At 37.3% G+C, this 23,650-nt stretch overlaps 1 long non-coding RNA gene across 4 annotated transcripts; it reads right to left on the bottom strand.

Moving 5' to 3' along the window:
- Nucleotides 1-9: 9 nt before the first annotated feature.
- Nucleotides 10-22,711, bottom strand: LOC109429901 (uncharacterized). 4 transcript variants are annotated; one of them, XR_009997281.1, is made up of 6 exons: nt 22,697-22,711; nt 22,538-22,586; nt 22,331-22,442; nt 11,597-12,034; nt 254-642; nt 10-179 (listed from the first exon to the last, which is right to left on the bottom strand). It is a non-coding gene; the product is annotated as an uncharacterized LOC109429901 (long non-coding RNA). The 4 variants fall into 4 exon arrangements; XR_009997280.1 differs by lacking the exons at nt 22,538-22,586; nt 22,697-22,711 and adding an exon at nt 22,645-22,661; XR_009997279.1 differs by lacking the exons at nt 22,538-22,586; nt 22,697-22,711 and having other exon boundaries at nt 22,331-22,492.
- Nucleotides 22,712-23,650: the final 939 nt, after the last annotated feature.

The raw sequence follows: 23,650 nt of genomic DNA, 5'->3' as shown, positions 1-23,650 counted from the left end.
AACCGTCTCTTCCGGAACCTTATCACATTAAGATTATATTTGTCAATAGTAGCGGGGAAAACATTAGCGAAGAAGAAAATATCAATTAACCCAACACCTGCCACTGGCACCCTCCTCTCCCCTATCGCTTCATTTGATAAACCGGCTGTACTTGGTGATCGCACTTTTCCCGCCAGCCTCTGCAATGCGGGAAAGAAAACAATTCAGACATCAGACAGGAACGACCCACCCAGAGAGTACCACCGATACACACCTATGACTCGCCGCAGCAAATACAGGAAGAACGCAATGATCAGGTTCATAATGATGGATTTCATCGAAAACGGCGCCGTCGGATGGCGGATTATCTTGCGATCCACCTTTTCCTTTGCATGCTTATCGTCCTTTTTCATACTGTTACGCCTGTTGTTCATGGTGGCGGTTGCGGTGTGCTCGTCAACAACGGTAAGTACCCAAAGTTGATTGACACTGACGCTGACTGCAGCAAGGAACCTAAGCCTTGCAACTGTAAACAGCGCAAATGGAACCGTCGGATTACAACGTGTGAATCAGCAGGTTCAAATACTGCAACATCAGCAGGTGGCCTAGATGAACTCGGTACGATCGACAAGCAGCATCGCAATCGAAGTCGGTCTGGTGATCCTGGGAAGAAATTGGTTGATTAATGAGGAGTATTTTGGAAAACATTTGGAAAATGAAAAGCGTAATTTATTTTAATGGTCGAGTAGATTGTTTATGATTGTTTTTTCCAGTCGAAAGCAAAGACTGAAAACAATAAAATTTAATGTGAACCACTTGAGAAAACTGGTGGAGACGCATGGTGGATTGAGAGGTTTATTCGATCCGTTGATTTGTTTTTATGGGTTTTGCAATAATAAACAAAATTGACTGCCTAATTCTTGTATTTAATATCATTTGTAAGTAGAATCTGATAATTCTGACTATAATATGTTGTACGATTTATAGCGAGACTTTGAATGATTACAAGTATACTATAGTCAATCCTGCGGTCAATGATTTATCTCTGATGAAAATTCCCAGAACAACTTTGTCAATATCAACAGTACAGTGGAATCGGAAGACGTAGGGAAAGGTGGGATAATATGCACCGTTCAAGCAAAGGTGGTTAAATAACTAAGATTAAGATGATTTCATGCGTTTTGGAAGATAGTTATCTACTTTTAATAAGAGACGTCAACTTTTGGCTTGCGTGTTGGAGCCAAGACGTTCCTTAAGGTGTGGCAAAACAACCTGTGCAACTCCTGCTTTGACTTCTAATGAAATACTAGAGGGGTCCATGTAACTATTTACGGCAGTAATGGAAGGTGAAGGAAGCGGATGATAGTTAATGAGACGATTACATATAATCAGCGCGCAATCAAATCATTATTTTCCTCGCTTTTCCTTTGATATTCTAGTTATTCTTAGGCTTAGCCGACTCAATTTTACGTCTAGTTTGCTTGCATCAGAAGAATACTTCATTTATATAATGAAATAGAGTGATGGCGTCGGTGCGTATCACCCAAGGTTACTCTTGTCCTTTTCCGCCCAATCAGTAAGGAGCGGACCAATGACAACGGTTCGAGATTAGAAGCTTTAACTTGAGGGATGGCCATAAGCACCACCTACTTGGCACGCCTGGACACACTCCTTCTTCTTCTTTTGGTGACTCGTCTCAACTGGGATCTAGCAAGCTTTTCAGTATTTAGAGTCTGTTCCACAGTAATTAACTAGGAGTTTTCTCTATCAATGCCCATTTTCCATTTGTACATAGTGTGGTAGACACAAAGATCCTCTATGTCCAAAGGAGTCAAGAAATAAAATGCAATTACAAAATGTTCATGTACTGACCGGTTATCGAATCCGTCAACCTCGCATGGTCTTGCTGAAAATCCATGCGCATACCGTTTCGGCTATATGGTCCCTGGATGCACTCTAATGGTGAAACTGGCAATCAAACAGGCCATGTCCTGGTGGACGGCCGGCACTTCTCTTATGCCATTGATGTGAGGACATTCACAGGACTACACATTGACTTGGATCACAATCTTACTGTCAGTGAGATTCGAGAACGTTTATCAACCGTGTTGAACTCAGGAGTTCAACATCATGCACTTCCAATCAGAAGGTGTGGAAAATTGGTACCACCAAAAGCTGGATGATTAGGGCATTAGGGCAAAGTTTACAAATGTTTTTGCACTGAACGATTCCTGATAGTTGTGGTGTTATAGAAATAATGTTAAATTATGTTTCGCTGCTATCCCTCCATGCATGCTAAAGCCTGATGAGCTTTGAGTTTGACAGAAAACAAGTTTGACAATCAAATCGTACGGGTCGATTAGGCTACTCAATTATGTTATCGTGTTAAAGGTTTGTCTAAAATTTTCGAAAATCGCTTAGAAAAAAAATGATTGAGAACAATTTGCTGAACGTGATCCAAAAATGCTCTAATAGAGATGGAACTATCTTCGAAGCTGTGCATGCTATTTAAGATCGAACTGCAGAACTAAACTGTAAGAAAACCAGTGGAAAACTAATTTCCTTCGATCTTTATCACGCTTTTCTGAAGATCATGATCCGGAACTTGGAATGCAAACGTTATGAAACTTTTAGGGAAGATTATGTCCACCTCGAAATCTTGTTTGCTAATCAACAGAAATCATACTCCAAACATCCCTATCCAACGCTCTGTTAAGCAGCGCGATCCCTAAAGCATGCATTTATTTGTACTTCACCTACACCCACTCCTAGAAAAAATACGGACGATCTGTAATGGTCCACTGGATCTTGTGGTAGCATATGCAGAGGATATATCTACCGTGATAATCGATGATCGCAAACTGGCCGATATACAACCCAAGCAACACACTTGGACATTAATAAGTTCCTGTAATTTGTATGCAACTATATTGAAAGTTATGCCTTTTGAACCAATCGTTTTATTAACGACTAAATTGCAACCAAAAAAGCGCAAGAGGTGGAGCCAATATAAAACATCCATTCGTGATATGAACAGTTTTAATACGCAATTGATTTATAACCGAGATACAACTTATAGTCGACTTAAAAAATGGTGACCGATTCGACAACTAGTCAGCTAGTCACCACATTCGTCACTGCCAGTAATAATGCATCAACAGTTTCGTTCATGTGATTAAAAAATTGTGTGCATAAATGTACCGCAAATAAGGCTGACCGAGAACGTCAATTTGTGTGCTATTCCCGATTTATCGGTAAGTTACGCATTTTAGCTCCGTATTCTCAACGCGCCTCAGTCTACCTATCATTTTGCGGGATGGTAACATAAGGCTGAATTCCAAAAGGCTGAATGCACAAAAGGCTGAAACTATGGATATGTAACGAAAGGCTGAAATTACAAAAGGCTGAAATAACAAAAGGCTGAAAACATGGCAAATTCCAAAACTTGAAATATGCATAATAATGAACTCTATAGAATCTGAGCTGAAGGTTTAATGATTTAAAAGATGGTATTACACAAGATATTATATTTTCCGGAATACTATTCCCTGGAGTGGCATTTGCCGAAATGTCGTTCCCGTTGGTGCTGTGTCATTATGCCGAAGGATATCAGGCCTCAAATGCTACTAAGGCGAATGGGTTATAATGATTTTAATGCTAAGGAGGTTTACTAGGCAGCCAAGTTGAATGGTTAAATTATGATCTATGCATTTACCTCGAAGAACAGCCTTTCTAAAATAACGGGAAAAATCTCTTATGGAAGAGTAAATATTGTGATCGTAAATAGTACAGTATAACGACCAAGCGGAAAGGTTTGATGACAATATCTGCATACTAATAACTCTCCCGTGAGTGATTTTTCCTTCTATTAAAAATAGGCTGTTCTTTTGAGGTATTTGCATATATTCAGTGTTGGCATTCTTACCTGTGTAAAATGCAGCGAGCTTCTGCGTGCGCATATTCCTTAAAAACGATTCATCGGAGATTTCCCCTTCTTTTGAACATGGGCTGTTCTTACTGTGTTTGAATGTTATAGCTGCATCTTTTTTTTATCAAAGGTTTTCCTTCTTTTAAAATGTTGAAAGAACCATAATTTAAGTTCAGGTGTTGAAGCTGCTTACTTTTTACCAGATCTTTCTCCTTCTTATAAAATAGGCTATTCTTTCAAGCAGTATTGTATTCGAACAGAACGTGAGCCAAAAATGAACTGAACACTTTAAATGTTTTGGTCGACAAAGCATTGAACTTGCATGTCTGAGCTTTTGCTGCTTAAGAGCGCCCGCTCGGTTCCCATTCAACTCTGAGTTCACATGCGCTTATCTTCATCATTAAATCCTATGTGTCTTCTTTACTAGGACTAGAACCTTGAGCCGCATCTACATGTTTGGACGTTATTATGTTATGTCACAGGGAAATGCATCATAGATCCTTTGGTACGACATTGTGGTCTCGGATATTGAAATACAGCTCCAGGAATTTAGATTTTTCGAAACACACGATGGTCGGACTGGTTTACTCTTCAATAAAAGGAGATTGAATTAGCCCAAAACATTGCCAAAATTGAAGGGTGAAATGGCGCAAATATGACCATTTTAGTATCACAGATACCAGGGTAACATGTTAGTCAGCATGCTACGGGTTCAGTCCTTTCCAGTTCATGCCGCGTTCAATTTGCATGTTCAAATATATTTGATCGCAGTGTGCCGAGTATGAACTTCAATGCAAATTGAACGCGTTCACACTGCAGTGCTGCAATTCGGTTCTGAATTCTTATGCGCACAACATTGGGGGAAATAGTTTCTGTCGATATGTGATGCTAATAAACCTGTTTAGTCACCCGGAACTCCTCCTTGAGAAACTTAATCAGGAATGGCCAACTGATGGACCGACGAAAAGACTCTATTGGTTTAGGCAATTTTATGATTTTCGATAATTCATGCCAATAACTCCGTTACTGTATTGTATTAAATCATATGATTGGAAATCCGGATTTTCCAAAACCCATGTTGACTGGACTGGTACGCTCAGATATGGTTTCAATAGCAGAAGAATTTCTGAATCTAATGAGCTCAAAATGTTTGAAGTCTGTGGAAACATGGTGGAGGTATGGCCATTTCAGTCTCGCGGATTTCACTAGTGTTCAATTTAGAGCTCGCACGCGTTTTAAATTTACATAGAACTGAAAAAAGTTCAAACATTTTTGAGCAACAGTTAGGTACAATAATTTTTGCCTCAACTACCGCTTATTACCCTAATTACCCGAACAATTGTTTACATCTAAGACTCATTTAATCTAGTTTCCGAGTTGACACACATAATACTTCAAACGAGTGGAAATAAATTGTTGGCGAAATCCTTTGTCAATTTGAGCTAAAATAGTTTAGTATTAGCGGGGTATTGGCCGATATGATACTGAAGAAAGTACAATAACATAGACATTATGATACCGAAATCCATAAGATTATGTTCCACTTGAATATCTTTTCATCAGTTAGAGTTAACTCACGTGACCAGATGTCCATTCGATGAATAGTCAAATCGATTGAATGTCATATACTTCCTCTTCCGTAAAATGGGTTTTGACCAAATGACCGTTTGACCAAATGTACTTTCGAGCAAAGATTCTTTTGTTTCCTATGATCATTTTCAAGTCGAGTCAAATGTTTATCAAAGACCAATAGATTCGCCATAAATGTCCAAAATGTCATTTCATTCGATTCTCTACAACTTTCAAAACTTTTCAACATGTTGATATCTTTCAGCCTTTTGATATCTTTCAGCCTTTTGATGCTTTCAGCCTTTTGATCATTCAGCCTTATGTGTTTCAGCCTTTTGATCATTCAGCCTTATGTGATTCAGCCTTTTGTACGTAACCCCATTTTGCGAGTGAAAATTTAGGCATTTGTGGTAAAAATTAACTCGCCATATTGCTTTGACGGAGTGCATTTCAGCAGCTTATTTAATGCACCCGTAAAATGCTGAAAATTTATTTTATAATTTAGGAAGATACTATTTGCTAAATCATGTCTATGGGAATCCGTATTGACAAAGTACAACAATGCTGCACGCGGTACACGGAACCACCAAACTACCCAAAATTGGATGCTTTTGACGCAATCCCATAGTTCCCCAAGTAACACAGAAAACATCTTTGGAAATCTATTTTTTTTGAAGATGTTTTCTAAGTATAATATAAGCGACTCAGAATACATCTTGTGTTATTATCTAGCTGTAAATATGTTGGAAGATAACAAACATCACCGAAAAACATCATTTTTGGTGCCACGCATGGAATACTTTTGTAATACAATTAAACAGCATACTTTTCTCACATACGAAAAAAAATATCGTGTCGCAACTCTATAAAGTAACACTAACAAGAAAAAGCAATCAATGCAATGAGTGCAATAGACTAGACCCTTTTCATGGAGCCAAAAAGTTTTCCATTTCGCAGGAGGATAGACGATGATCGAGCTTTTTTCACGAATCAGTAACCAAACACATGCCGTATTTTGTTCTCTTGCAGCCAGTGATCGCGTCCTGGTCAGGCCGCCTGCAAGGTTCCGTTTGTCATATAACCTGATCTTATCAGATGAACTTCCTCTTCAAAAACAGAAATCTGGATAGCTAACGACAACATGAAACAACAGCCTGAATCTAAAACTGGCCGCTCCAGCATTTCAACGTTCTAAACACAAATTATCAACTGTGTTTGTTGACCCAGGTTTTCACCTGGATCCAATTTCGCTTTTCAAGCACTGCCGGAACTGTTATAAACTGCTCTTGATGGTGAGATACACTCGTCCTCCGGTTGGCATGAAATCCTCCGGGACCATGTCTTAGAGATCCGATATACTGCTTCGTAATTATAATTATCGACCATCTAAAATTCTGCGGAAACTGTAAATCTCTGACGGGCCTCCGCCGCCAACACGAGACGCTTGAAGATTATTGTTGACAATGTTTTGGTACTTTGACAGCTGTTGGCCTGTTGTGAATATAGCTATAATAAAGTTTTTTACATGTTGTAAAGATGTACAAAAAACAAAAATATGGCTAATTTATAGTTCTGTTGAATATGTGTTTTTTAGATGTATTACCATCGTAATTTCAACACTGGAATTTTTGAGATATGTTTGTGTATTTTTCTCATCTCACATTACCGATCAAAAGAATAGATACCCAAAATAAAATTAGTAGCAATTTGAAACATTTCTTTTGGTTTTTTTTGATGAAACTATGAAACTTGATTTTTTGAACTAGAAATTTTACAATCATATTTGAGTTATAGCCAGTAGTGAGCCATAGGCACAATTATAACTTGGATAGAAATTCGAATTGTTCTCAATATTTTTGAACTACACTGTAAGCTAGATGGAATAGCTGCCATATTGCTTTTCATGTTGATAAAGAAAAATATGTCATCAAACCACACCATTTAATTGTTTCTACATACAATTTTCAATTCAATTCTATGGCGGCTGAATTATGGATGAGTAAAAACAACTGTTTCACCATAAATCTGAAACCGTAAGTTGAACATCTCTACTGCTATTGACTGTTAACAATGTCATGAATAATTATAAGAATAGTTTACAATATGTCATGTTTAATCATCAAATGGCAATGATCACTTGGGACTTGGATTTATTTTTTCCAAATTGCAAGAGTAAACTTCCACCATTATTTTGCCGGTCGCTATTCATATATTTTCTGCTCATATTAGTTTGTAAAATAAAAGGTACCCGTAGATTGTTTTACCTACATATAGCTTAAGTAGAACCTATGCATATGCTATGTTACATAAAAGTTGGGCATCAGTTATATAGCTTTGAAGTAACTTCATTTCAACTAGTGAATAGTATTGTATTTTAAAAGTATTTTACAAGTATTTCTTATTGACAAATAGCTCAATTTGAGCTAATGGATATATAAAAACTGAATGGAACGCAATTATTAGTACTATAAATGTTTTGGAAAACATCTTATACAACCAGAAAAATGTTTTATAAGCCGCCATTTTTTGCGCTGTTTTGAATATATAAGTGTTCAATATTGCGTAAATTATACAAGAATGATACAACAGAACTTGTACGAAACGTGTATTTTAAACTATTATATAGCTAGATGTGTTACTTGGGTCGGCCCAATAAGTCAACATTTGAGTGAATCGATTAAACTCACGCAAGGTAAATTGCCTTTACCTCCAGCTAAAAATATACTCAAGAGTAGGTAAATTCAACCCAAGACCCCCTTCATTCAACCCAAATTTGGGTAAATCTACATTTACCCAATATTGGCTTATTGGCCTCAAGGACGCATCTCTGTTTATTTACGACAACATCTGTGGGGGAGAGAGGAAAAACAACCTTATTTTGGATAACTAATAAATTTGATATACTCATTTTAGGGTAAAATCGACCAAAAATAAGGTAGTTTGAATTTTCCGTGCAGGACATAAACAACCAAAAAAGCAGACACTTGGACGTGTACTTCTCATTTACGTCGACAAGAGGCTGTCCATTTATTAGGTAACGAAAATTTCACGTTTTTTGTTAGAAATGTAAACCCATTGTCAGGCTTGTCCACACTGAGCGCATGAAAATTCTGCTCTTTGGATTTACACCATCAAGCACTTCATAAATTAGAAATCTTTTCATCTTATCAGATAGAAGGATGTTGAAATATTGTAAATGTCATTTCGAACTGTCAAAAAACCGCACCGCAGAGCCACACCGAGCGCGCAAAGAGATTTGCACGGCGCTGCGGTGCGGTTTTTTGACAGTTCGAAATGACATTTACAATATTTCAACATCCTTCTATCTGATAAGATGAAAAGATTTCTAATTTATGAAGTGCTTGATGGTGTAAATCCAAAGAGCAGAATTTTCATGCGCTCAGTGCGGACAAGCCTGCCCATTGTAAATTTTTTCGTGGAAAACTCCCAATATTTTTGTACGTTACGTAAGATTTCTCAAAACCCCGTATATTCAAATCTTCCCAGTGGTAGATACCAGTCGTTCAGTACTGCGAAAATGAGGCAGAATTTTTTTTATTGGGTCAATATTATACTTCCAATCAGATTTTTTCTATTTTACCACTTTAATTTTATAAAATTTGGAATATGTCGATAAATTTACGAAGAAAAGGTTACATTTTTTGAAACATTTTGGTTTGTTTGTCCACATATATACACACTAGAGTGGATCAACGTTGTATGGAGAGACTTTAAATTTGATCGCATCGAAAAGGAACAAAGCTTTTTCAATCTATACTAGCGTCCAAAACAACTGTAAAAAAATTTGAAAGCGAATGGGTTGCGTCCCCGTATTCCGCATTTCGATTGAAATTTGTATGGAAGTTAGTATGGGAAAACGTACTTTGAGCATTTTACTCATAAGTTGAATTATTTTATATAATACCATGTAACTAATGACGTTATTCGCCTGGTAACTTAGGCCAAAAATTGATATTTTATTATTGATGTTATTCCTTTACATGTTAAGATTTTCACCCGGGTGAAAACACTCTAGTGAATTTCACTTTGAACGGCCCGTGCGGCGCTGCGGTGCGGTTTTTTGATAGTTCGAAATGACATTTACAATATTTCAGCATCCTTCTATCTGATAAGACGAAAACATTTCTAATTTATGATGTGCTTGATGGTGTAAATCCAAAGAGCAGAATTTTCATGCGCTGAGTGCGGACAAGCCTGGTTCAAAATGAAAGTCGCCCATACAATCATCTTAATCTTAGTTATTTGACCAAATTTGTTTAAGGAATGCATATTATCCCACCTTCCCCTATAACGCCCAATAAAAGACGAACACGAAATTATTGCAACAATTACAACTGGTTGTAACTATTTTCTCGATGGACAAAAATTAATCAAATTTTGCACAGTTCCTCTTCGAAGTTTATTGTTGACAACCTGTGAATTTCTTAGGGGGCGTCCATAAATGACGTATCAATTTTTGACCGATTTTTACTCCTCTCTCGTAGCATATTTTCCCATACATGGTACATGGTTCGTCACACAATCTTAGACTCACCATCCCTAAAATGCCACATCATTTATGGGCGCACGCTTAGCCATTACATTGAACGACACCCCCAGCCTGCAATCGACTGAGAAGCGATACTGTAACTGTAACATTCACCGACGGTATGATGACAGCTATATGGAAATGAAATGCCAACCAACCTTTTTCTTTTTTTCTAGCATTCGATAGCAAAAAAAAGGTAATGCTAACGCACATGACAAAACAACTAGGTAATAAACAAACATATCCTAGAAGCGACATGTAAGACAATTTTCGTTAACAACCCGTTCGTTCATGGCAATTGTTTCCATACGGTGTTATTGGGCTATAATTGGATAAATAGCTTTAATTTACAATTTAGATGGGTAATACTGATACCAAGTACCATTGACATAGAAACCATGTTTGAATCAAAATGATAAAATACACAGATCGAAAAAAGAGTGTAAATTTCTGTGACATATGATGCACATAATTGGAGCGTGGGATATCATAGAAGTTTACATGACATGTCATGTAAAGTTCATGAAATATCATGTAAACTTCCATTATATGTCATGTAATTCAGCATGACTCTAAGAGTTTACATGACATATAACACAAATTTACATGATATATCATGTAAACCATCATAACATTAAGTTTACATGAGTAAAATGAAGTTTACATGACGTGTAAATCTCATTATTTTTATCTGTGTATATTTTAAAAATCATAACTTTCGATAAGTATACTGCCTATGATAGCATATCAGTCACATATTTGCTGGGTTTCCTATTCATATGGGACAGTTATGCGATCATAGGCAATATAGTATCAATATGAAATGAAAAATAATTTCCCTTGTTATTTTAAAATCACATTCAAAGTTTAGCCATTCCGGAAAACAGCTGTATCGATTCGCCGACGCCGCGCAAATGCTCTTTCATCCTATCTCTGTTTATTCCCCCAATTAAGACGATGGAATCCAACTAAAATCAAAAACACACCATCCATAAAATTTATTACTTCAAAGATACATCATCTTCCAAACCACCGTCGCCAGGGGGCTGACGCATTTTGCTTCCAATATTCACCCACCACAAGTGAGCCAGTTTTTGTAAAGGTGATGCGCAAAACTGCGCCATTCTATTACGCACCACCATGCGTCTCCATTTTCGTCGTTACACTTGGGAATAGAAAAAAGGCAGCAATGTTCAAGTGGGCGAGCGGCGGCGCATAAAGTTATGATTGCGATACGCGGCGCGGCGGTACCTTCTAGCTGCACGTAGCCGCCGGTCCGGTTCGGGTGTAGTTCTAGCGATTAGAAAGCATTTCAAGTATTTCGCCAACGGTTTTTATGGGACCGTGGCTTTCCGGAGAGTCGATTCTAAAATTATCGTCGCATACTTTCTGGTGGAACATCTGGCATGACCGAAACGAGGTTGATCGCTTTCCGGTCCGGCGACCACCCAAATTATAGGCAACCAGCCGCCGAAGATCATCGCCGTACTTGTTATTATTTCCATCGTTACATTTTGTGAACTACACATTTTTCAAGGAACAACGTTTCAAAGATAAATCGAAATACTTACTCATTCTGATGACGTCCGTTGTCCGTTGTGGCTGGCGGTGGTGGTGCAACATTGTCTCAACTCGGGTGTGCAATCTGGGTGTGCAGAGTTTGTGCGCGCAGTGTGCAGGTGCATATGGGCGGTACGAAGCTCAAGCTGGAATCCTACTATCTACGTGCATCTTAAAACTGGCTAAATGTAGGTGGTACACTCGGCTTATCCACATTCGGTCCACCGATCGATCCTCCGTTCACTCGCTCATCCTTATCACTCATGATATAAACTACACTTCATCCCCACTCACTCATCCTCATCTAACTAGAGCTACGCTGCACTGAATGTATCCTCCTAGTAAAATATTTCGATTACGACGTACAGCAGGAATAGCAGGAAGATCAGAATTATGAACGTCGTCATGAGGTTTCTAGTTTCAGACATCTTGAACTCGGGTGGGGCTGGCTAAAATAAATCAAAATCGATAGATAGAGATTAATTAACACAAGTGCATTTTGTGATTCAAGCGTGTCGAAAGCTAAATAAGAAAAACGATCATCAAACTAGATATTGGCAGCGATCGATGGTGCAAAGTATAGTGCTTCTAGAAGATCGTTAAAGTACAACCAGGCATACAAAGTAGCACGCAGACTCAACTTACATTTTTCGGTTGCGCTGAATTTCTTCCCTGTTGGGGACTAGACTGAGATGTTTTCCAGTGGAGAGTACGATCGATACTGACAGTCGAATGGAAAAGATAATTTTTCTAAAAATACCAACGTTTTTCCGTTATATACTACATAAACAAATTATGTACCCATGGTAAATAGCAAAAATGTGTGCTCATTTTTCCCATTTTTTTCCTTCAAAACGCGTCCGGCCTTCCTTCCTCTTTCACATGCGTCCGGACAAGACAGAGGCCGGACAGGAGTTGCATGGGTTAAAAATACCGTTCGTTCGGGTTTTGGACCGTAAATAAACAAATAACATCGATTTTTTAAGTCACTTCCATTGAAAACACACGGTCAGCGATGCTTTCACGTACTCCACGCTCCTGCGGCTGTGGGCCTCTGGGCGATCGAAAATGTGTTTACACAACTTTGCCCTGGCCGATGATGATGATGAGATGCCGATTGCTTTCAATTTTCATACGAGTGTGACAGGAGTAGCCGATGTAGCCACTAGAATCCACCAGAGACGGTGTGTTAATTACCATCGGTTAAAAGGGTTTTCTAGGGTAATTTGATACATCTGATCGGTAAATGTGACCTTCAAAGCTAAGAAATCGGATCAAACATCAATGCGAATCTAGAAAACTGTTATAAGAATATATCAATAGGTGCTCATAATGATCATTGTTGATCAAACAGCAACATGGAAGGGGTAGCTTCCGAATATATTTACCAATTATTTATTGCTGGTTCAACTCATCCGTATGCTTGGCTCAATCATTCATTTATTTTGACAGTTCTGAAAATTCGAACTACGTTCCAGGCTCAAATTCCTTTTCCATAGAGGATCATTGGGGGTTCATGGATAAATTTGTGTGTTTTTACAAATTTGCTTGATGATTTTTAGTGGATCTTCCAACTATGGAAGTTATATCAACTGCTTTAAACTGCTCAACGAAAATTATAAGAATATTTTCAGCAGAGGACGGGCTTGGTGGTTTCACCTCTTCTGATTCGTATGCACAAGATCCTGGGTTCACTTCCTGACCCGCCCCTTTGCTGCTGCTGGTATAATTAAATCTGCTTTCTTTTTCTTCTTCTTCTTCTCCACAAACGTAACTTGTTGTCACAAAAAGCTTCACAATCTACTCACGTAACTTGTTGTCTCAAAGAGGTTTATGATTAAATTTCATGCTACAATATCTCTCATCCCTGGAATTCCCTTCAAAGTGAGCTTCAAGCTTGATTGATTGATTTGTCTTTATTTCAGAGACTTTCAGAGAGTTCAGCTTTAAGCCCTCCCCTTGAAGCTCGCCAGAAAATCTAAAAAGACAACACCACCCAAAAGCCACCGGAAGCTTTTCTGAAATACCCTGAAACGCCCCTAAATGTCTTGAAGCTCGCTTGAATGCCTTTAAAGCTGTGGAACACCTCTGAAACCCCCTAAAGCTCACCAGAAAGCCTAAAAAGCCCCCTAAAGCCCTCAGGAACTCCTCTGAAACACCACAAAACCTTTTGAAACATCTAGAGTCACCTTGAAACGCTTCTGGAATCCTCTGAAAACTATCTGAAGCTTGCTTGATAGCCTGTGATGCCTGCTTAGATCCCTGTGAAACCCCCTAAAACGCCCTGAAATGCCTAGTAACAAACCACCCCCCACCCCTGAAGCCACATTAAACTGCCTAAACACCACGCCTCTAAGACCACCATTTGAAACTAATTTGAAACACCTTTGAAATCCTCCTGAAGCTCTCCTGAAAGCCCCCGAAGGCCCCCGAAACGCGTTTGAAATAATCCTGAATCGGCCTCGAAAGTCTACTGCGAATGCGAAATGTTGAAAGATTTCGTGGCCTTAGGAGGTTTGGGGATTCTGGACCAGTTCAAAAGTGTGGATAACGTACCCACTTTACAGCATGTACCAAAAACGACACAAAACGAGCCAGTTAAGTTAGACAAGACATTTGACCAAAAACGTCAGTAAAAAGGATTCTAGTATGTTCCTTGCGTACTAGCACTTTCCAGTCTTTGAAGAGTTAGTACATACATGGATCCCTAACCCAATTTGATTTCCTTTGCATTGAGTTTAGCCTCAGATGGTGAGGTTTCTAACTATATGCAAAGTAAAGCTGGTAAACTTAGTTTTTTTTTTTTTTAACTGGAAGCCACCAAAACACCAGCAGCAAGGACCAAATATTATAGTTCCAAATATTATAATTCGAGCATATTTTGAACCCCTTCAACCATTCATGCCTCAGCACGGGTCGCCCGAAGCCTTGGATTAGGGTTCCCTATTTGGTGGACTTTTACCCCCTGAACAGGTGGTCCGTAGTGCGTAATTCAAGGGGTCGTTTTTGTGAATTCCAAAAGAAGATTTACAAGCAGAATCACTAGTGCTATCTATGGAGAAGTTGCTGGTCGATAACGATGACTTTTTTTGAACCGGGGCCCGTGGCGTAGTTGGTCACACGTTCGCTTCATATGCGGATGGTCATGGGTTTGATTCCCAGCCCCGGCACTTGCAATTTTTCGTCAGTTGCTTTTCCCCCGATTGCAACTGACACTTGACCCTCTTCTGAGCCCCATGGCTCAAACGGACCCGGATATCTGGACATCGGCGAACTGCTACTCATAATGGACCCCCAATCGGACTGGAAAGAAACAACGGCCATCCATCACCATCCTTGTGCTCATCATTCTACTTGGTATAAAGTAGAAAAAGTGAAAGCAGCAGAAAGTCAACCAGTTCGATAAAGTAGAATAGATTCTAGGCGCTGTACAAAATGTAAGTGCAGCTGTCCATTGAAATTGCTCACGTAGTGCCCCAGTGGACAATAGAGCTGTAAATTAGGTTAAGTGATTAAGAATAAAAAAAAAAACGATGACTTTTGTGGAACTTAAACATAAAAAATTATAACGCGACTGCAAGGGGAGTTTCTAACAAACCCAAAAGCATTTTTGAGAAAATTCAGAACACAACTTCTGGCGAAACTTTATGGAGCAATGGTAATTATACGGTGCTCGTGCTATACATCTTCAATTCTGAAAAAATGTATCTCAAAAACACAATCATATTTTCAAAACCAATTCGGACCACAATCTTTCAAAATAATCCGCCAGAAATGCTGGCATAGTTCTCTAAAGTATTGCGACAGTTGTAGAATGCAATTTAAATATTTTTTTTAATGAAATAAAACCCAAAAAATATAAAATTTCTTCTAAATGTTGAAAGAAATTCTCCCAAGAACAATACGGAAATATCATCAAAATATCAACCAGGATTTGCTACAGAAATGAGAAGGAACATTATTACTCTTCATTAGAAAGAGTTGGAGTTCCTCCAGAACTCCGTAAATGTAACATATTTTCATTAATAACAAGTTCCCAAGTAACACAACTAGTATTATAATAGTTTAAAATTCACGATTCGTACTTAGTCGGCTGTTCATTTCCTGCATTATTGACTTAATATCGAACACTTATATAAGCAAAACAGCGCAAAAAATGGCGGCATATAAAACATCTTACAGGTTGTATAAGATGTATCCAAATACACTTATATTACTCCAAATATATGATCAAAGCAACTTTTTAATATTGATGAGTTTAAACCGAGTAACTTGTTGATTATATAACTTGCATATAACACATATAACACAATCTCAATTATAGGTTGAAAATGAGTAATTTCCAAGTGATATAGATATGTAGAAAGCTTTTATAGTGCACATTATTGAAATCTTCGTAATGAAGCTATTTGAAAGTAATATAACTTGCAGAATACATATATATTACCAGTCCCGCAAGAAACCCGACTGTTTTCAAAGCGTGACAACTTCCAGAAAAAAAAAACACGAAAAAAGAACAATGAAGTAAGAATTTATTTTTTCTGGACAAATGCAATTAGCTTCCTCAACATGAAAACTGCCTTTCAAGAAATGAAGCCGATGATTGTTAAATATTTGGATAACAAAGTATCAAATGAGACATATTCAGTGATGTTTCCACTGTTTCACTTGCGCTTTAAGATTTATGGTGAAACTTATGATTCCAGTCATTCATAATTTATGCGCCGTTGATTTGAGTTAAAAAATGTAGCAAAATCCTACCACTTGATACTGTTTCGTAGTTTTTTTCATAATTCGCACGGAAGAAGTAATATGGCGGATTGTCCATGCAAATTACAGTGCTGTTCAAAATATTTTAAATGCAATTAAAAATTTTATTCATACATACAATTTGACCCTCGACCCGTCATAAACTGATTATGCCGCATAATAGAATATTATTAAACTTAAAAGCAGTTTCTTGAACAATGATCAGCAAATCAAGGAATATAAGAAAGTAATTTTGGTCCTTACTTTTTTATGAGCTCATACTTTCATTCGGCACTGTAAATTGAATCATTTTTCTTATAGAACAAAGAGAAACAGAAAATACAAATTATTTGTTTTGATATAGAACAAGTATAAATTTCATCAAAATTACATCTTGTGAGCAACTATACAACTAACGCTTGTTATAACATTTATAAAACATTTTATTAACAACTTTTCAACAAACTTACTTATTTGTTTGTTTTGTGATACGCCAAAACAACTATATTATAGCTGGTTGGTTTATCTGTCAAAGTGTGAAAATTAAATAGTAATGTCGAACCATTCTGCTAATGGACGCTGATAGTTTCTTGAGTTATCGGTGAAATTTAACGGGCACAGTGACGGTTCACGATGATACCCGGTTAGCTCATGTCGGGAACAACCCGATATTGGATGGTTCCTGATTGTGGAGAATTGTATAGCGGCTAGGAAACGCAGCAAATCAAACCGGAATAGAATCTTGACGATTGTTGGTGGATTTGGCGATTGTGTTCCGGCTGCAGGTTTTCATTGTATAAACCATTACGCCAGGCGCTCTGGCCGGATACTTCCCATATTAGTGAATGTTTTTAGACCCTGTTTGGACACGGAAGGTAATCGCGGTTGCTGTTTTTAGACGAACTTGTAGAGTGGGATGTTCGGTTCCTTCTGAGAGCTCAGCGCTTTATCGTGTTGGTGATCTTATTGAAACCCGGTCTTTTTTATTTATTATCTAGTTGAATAAGTTGGTTAATTCATGTTTTACTGATGAATTTGTTTGCCGTAGACGGGTTTATCACCACATAGCCTTTGCGGAACTGAGTAATCGTAGGATGGCCGCAGTATGGCTCATCAACAAACTCTGAATTAAAACGTAAACATTGATTCCTCTAAAGGTTAGACGGTGATAGATGTTGGATATATGATTTTTCTACGTATTTTTTCACGTTATACAGCCAAAGATATTTTTTTGCTTTAAGTCAGCAGCCAACAGAAAATAAACTAAAAAATAACACTTGATGTTTTCTGATGCTCTTATAATACGTTTATAAAGCATCTTTTAAAGTTTTTTCTTCTAAATATGTTTTCTGTGTTACTTGGGTTTTAGACAAGTTACATACATTTTGCCAGCATAGACAGTTTGTTTGATATTCAATCAAAAGACGTTTTTCGCACCATTTTTTTTAGCTTGTTTAACACTTAACCCTCTAATACTCAATCCCGCCTTTAGACGGGGTATAGTTTGAGCATTTTTGTAATTTTTGTTTCGTGGAAAATCATTTTTTTTTATATTTTTGGCTGATATTTAGGACTGTTCTGTATATTTCAAAGTGGTTTTTGGTGTATTTTAAGGCGTAATTACATTTTTAAAAAATCATTGAAAAATTTATGTTTTAGTCACCTTCTAGAAGTCATTGTTTATTTTGTATTGAATCGCTACAATTAACATATTTTAAATTTTTCCCAAATCATTCTATCCTTGTTGAATAGTTTAAGGGAATCGAATACACTCTAAAATTATTTTCCTGGAAATTACACGGAAAATAAAATTTTCTGTGAAAAAAAATTAAAATAATAATATTTCAACAATAATCATAAAATCTCAAAATGTTTTCATCTCAAACAATCCGTTCCCCGTATTGGCTTCCAGAAAAAATATAAAAGTGTGGGGATGTTCAAAAATAAAAATTATAAAAATCAAAAACGGAAATTCATGAAATCGAGAATTAAAAAGAATGGAACATGTTTAAATCGATTTTAGATGACGAAAAATGATATTTAGATCAAAATCAAAAATTTGGGCATTAGAGGGTTAAACTACCGATGGGTTGAAAACTCCCGCGAACTACCAAGGATCCAAAAAAAGTCGAAAGTCCAACTTTGACAAGGCATTCCTCAGCCGTTTTTCAACCGATTTCAAAATTTTTTTTTGCGATGGATCCGGAAAGGTTTCAACGTCATTTTTAATGATTTTAAAATAGATGCGTCTACCCAAAGTTATTAAGCAAAAGACACTTTCTAGTTTTTTTGAGAGCACATTTTTTGCACACTTCGGTCAATTAATATAGTTTTTAAGTCTTAAATTGTTCGTAGAATTGTAGTTCCATATTTTTACACAAAATAGTCAACAAACCCAAACGTTAAACGATAACATGTAGTGTTTTAGCCTTGAATTGTTTGTAGCAATTTAGGGGACTTACTTGAATAATAATACAGGTACTCTTCGATATAACGTACAAAAAACATTTCTCTTTGTACGTTATATCGAAGTGTACGCTATATCGAAGTAGAGAAAAATTTAATATTGTTTATGCTAGTGTTGATGTATTCGACGTGAAATGAACCTTAAATAATGATTTCGGTGACATTCACAAAACCGTTAATGAAAAACATGAGTTTTCACGAAAAACTCATTTCGTTTTTTGTGCTTCGATATAAGGTATATTTTGCTTCGATATAACGTACACAGATTTTTTCCCCAAACTGCGCTAATTTTGGGTAACAAGGCTGATGCTGCAACACAGCATTGATGTGAGCGATTTCGTAGTTTATCTGATGGTTATTCCTGGGAAAAAATAAAAATTTCAATGTTGTACGTTATATTGAAGCAAAATGTACGTTATATCGAATTTGTTATATCGAGGGTACGCTATATCGAGGGTACGTTATATCGAAGAATACCTGTAGTGATGTTTTCATTACACTCAAATTTTGATTCACTCTTAAACCAACGAAAGTACCACATTTTTCAAACAAAGTGGTTAACAGATAATAATGGTTTACAATGCATTGTAGTTTTTTGCCTTGAAATTATTCGCGAAAGTGCACTGGACATATTTCATGTACAATAGTGACGTTTTCATGACACTCTTATTTTATTTTACCTCATAAATTTACAACAATTCGATAACTTTCACTCAAAATAGTCAATTTAATAAAATTTTAAGCCATAACATGCCTTACATTTTCCGTTAGGATGTACTGGACAAGTTTCTGGTAAAGTTTTGATGATTACATTACACTATTATTTTGTTGTGACACCCTTAATTTATTTCACCAAAAAAAGTTTTTAAAATACTATAATTTTCATTCAAAATCTGTATATATATAAACATGCAGTGTCATACAGGGGATAGACAAAATAATCGGAACAGGCAAAATTTTTCCTTCTCAAAAAAATTTCAAACAGCTGTAACTTTTCGAAAAGTGCATCAAATATTCTCAAATTTTCACTGTGAGTTGATCAGTGGACAAAATTTGAAAAAGATCGAACTATTCTGCGCAAAGTTATAAAGATTCTAAAAAAAAGCTGTAATTATCCGATAGCCAAATTTGAGCTGTTATATTTTCGGATTCAATGAACCGAATGCAATGAAATTTTGACCATTTATGACTTATATAATGAGCTTTGAAAAACTTTTGACATAACTTAAAATTCTTAACACGGAAGAAAATTATAACTAAATATTATTGTCCACTGATACACAAATGGTTGATCAACTTACAGTGAAGATTTGAGAATATTTGATGCACTTTTCGAAAAGTTACAGCTAATTGGACATTTTTTGAAAAGTGAAAATTTTACCTGTCCCGATCATTTTGTCTATCCCCTGTACGTGGGACCGCGCATAAATAACTTCCGAACGGGAAGTGCGATTTGGGTCGTCTAAGTTTTGTTCTGTTAGTTTTCACCCAAGGACGGTTTGTGAGAGTTTTTGAAAATCGATTTCCCATACGTTTTGAACGGGGACCTGGACTTGGCTAGGGACTTGAAACATCAAAAAATCGTGGCAGGCAAGACAAAGTTTGCCGGGGACAGCTAGTCTCTATATATAAAAATGAGTTAAAATTCCCTTTGAGGCAACAAAACTCACGAATGGATGAACCGATCAGCATGACTCTGGAACGGTTCGATTCGTATTCATGGTGGCTGTGTTTATAAGTAGAAAAAGTTACTAAAATCAGCTGTAAAAGTAGAAATATTGGTAAAGTAATGGAATTTGTATTAGCTGGGAAGAAACTCAACACGATCGCAATAAAACCAATCTAGAGTACGGTGCTGCAATGAACTTAATAGTTATCAAACCACCACAGCTTGACAAGACAAAGTTTGCCGGGACAGCTAGTAGTTAAAGAAACAAAATTTTAAACAATAACATGTAACTGATTGGGGTCTCCAGTTAGCCTAGTGGTTAAGGCTATGGATCGCCAATCCGGAGACGGCGGGATCGATTCCCGTTCCGATCGGGAAAATTTTCTCGACTCCCTGGGCATACAGTATGCGGCAGGAAAAAATGCGAAAGTGTTTTTCAACTTCAAACCTTTTTTCCGTCCATTTGACGTCAACCAATCTATGTTTCAATGTTCCATGATCTCTAATAGGCAAATTTTCTGAAAAGTTTATTAAAAATTTTCCCATTTTGGTCACTAACCTTTACAGGGCGGCGCCTGAAGCTGAAGACAATCAGAATTTTCAAACCGCAGAAAAGCACACAGGTCGCTAAATTTCGTATCTGATAAAACAAAATTTTTAATTTTCTGTACAATATCATCAAATATATGTACTTATTTCTTTAAGTATGTGAAACTACATGGCTCTGGATCAGTGTGGTCTGGTTTTTCATCGAATTAAAGCTAATTTTCTAACTGTTATAGTCATTTTGTTTAATGACCATTGGGCGCGCAGTTTATTGATACCCGCTTATTAGGCTTACAATATCACATGTTAAACATCAAATATGTTCATTTTTATTTTGCAGTGCTAGAATATAGACATTGACTGATACACTATCATGAAAAAATAGTCATATATGTCCCATATTTAGCGTGTAATAGTACCTTGAACTTTTCGCATTTTTTCCTGCCGCACCCTGTAGTGTATCATTGTCCTTGCCACACAATATACAAATTCATGTAATGGCAGGAAAAGAAAGCCCTTCAATTGATAACTGTGGAAGTTCTCAAAGAACACTAAGTTGAAGCGAGGCAGGCCAAGTTCCAGTGGGGACGTAGAGCCACAGAGAAGAAGAATGTAACTGATGACAAATATAGGCGTTAAACATGTTTGTTTTAAAACTTATCTCTGTATTAGCGAGCACGGGCAGCAGACCTGAATGTATTGATTATAGATTTTCTTGAGCTTTTTATTCGTGAACAGAGAAACACCCATTGTTAATTTTTAGTGATCTGAAGAACGATTGTGCTGTTTAAATGTTCAAATATATAACGCGAATATTTGAATCAACATAGAAGATAAGATTGTAACTTCGAAATCTGAAGTGGAAAAAAAGAAACACTCACTATGCGATTTTTGCTGCACAAAGGTTAACATAATTAATGTCGAAAATCAAACAAGACAATTTTGCACCTACGATCAATTGAAAATGGGAAACATTTGCCAACCATCTACATCGAATACGTCACTGAACACACAATTTCCCTTCTGACATTCACATTCGTCATCGTATTCTCTCGACACGAGAAAAGCATCTCATCTCAGTAAATATTAAGCATCACTCTCTGGTGGATACACCTTTATATGTAAACAAAAAGCGATGATTGATAGCTAGATAGACACCAAACCTGCATTTTTTCGTTGAGTTCAAATGTCACGCTGATGCCAACCTCAAATCACACAAACTACAAACACCACTCAAAATAAAATCACACAACGTGCAGGAAACTTTTAAACTTAACCACGATCACTCCCACGCTTGTCATGCTCACGTGTGTACCTTCCGGAACTGATCTACCACTTCCGCATACGTTTCGACGAAGCTCTAGCACGCCAGACTTGTTCCCGCGCTGGAATGCAACAGCCTCAACGCGATTTCCGCCACCAGTATGCTGAGAAAGTAAACCTGAAAGGAGGACGCCTCGTTAGCTACTGACGACGATTGTCCTCCCAGACGGGGCTTCGATTGAAAATCAATACTTATTACATAAACTAGATTCCACGATCAATTTCAACCGAATGCTGAGACCGAAACGCTTTTCAATAAAAAAAATATAAACCATTAGGTAAAATTAGAATAAGAAGTGAACACACCGAGAGAAATTATCTAATGGGAAGTAAGAAATGGATTAAGAATTGTTGTCACCCCGCACAGACACCAAGGACAGAGCGCGGTGCAGTCAGTGTCGATTCCGGACCCGTTCGTACTTACTCTAATAGTGCAAAACGCTGATCAGATCAAACAGCCGCAGCCGGTCCCACCAAGGCCGCCGGCCAAACCATCACAACGACAGCCAGCAGCCCCTCGAGATGATCGAGAGAAGTGAGAAAAGCGCGGATCATGTCGGGAAAAGCAATTAATCGACCGGTTTTCCACACCATCGAATAACACGTCAACCAACCAATGACCAACAAAATATCATAGATATAGGTAGCCTAGCTACTACGCAGGATACTCTTACCCCATGTCACGGTGAGTAAAAATAAAGCACATAGGAAAATGAAAATTATGATTAAACGCCAACCATCCAATCGAATGTGGACGAGGGCGTGATCGGCGTCGTTAGGGACTGTGTAGGAATGGGATTTCCTCAAAAGTTTTTGAATGTGAAATTCTTCAACGGGAATAATTTTGAGCCCTGTGCGCAATTCCTTTGAGTGGAACGACTTGTTGAATAAAAACGTGATGTGGCTTCAATGTCAACTCCAACAAGTTGCAGTTGGCTCTACTACTACTTCTCTTATTTCTTTATTGTTTTACCACTTCTTCTTTTCAACGTTCTTCTTCTTCTTTTCCTAACATGACAAAAAAAATGTTAAAATAACCGTGAATCTTAACTGAGTAAACGTGGTTACAACACAAAAATTAGCCTACACTGGAACCTCTTTTTAAGTCATAGGCTGGGTGGATCCATAAAAGATGTACATACAGTACAAAAGTCATAGTAGGACGGGAATTTGTACATGAAGTAAATCTGGGCTACAATAAGGAAACTTAATTCGAAAGAACAGGTCTTGCTTCTGGACGTTTGAGTTTAGGCCAAGAGCGTTTCCAGAAAGTTCTCAAGGTGTCCAAAAGTAGGGGGTTCAAAGCGTTTCA

This window comes from Aedes albopictus, chromosome 2 (genome assembly GCF_035046485.1).
Source record: "Aedes albopictus strain Foshan chromosome 2, AalbF5, whole genome shotgun sequence".
NCBI classification, from domain to species: Eukaryota; Metazoa; Arthropoda; class Insecta; order Diptera; family Culicidae; genus Aedes; species Aedes albopictus.
Note: the sequence above shows the minus strand (reverse complement) of the source record. Positions and strands in the feature narration are given on the sequence as shown.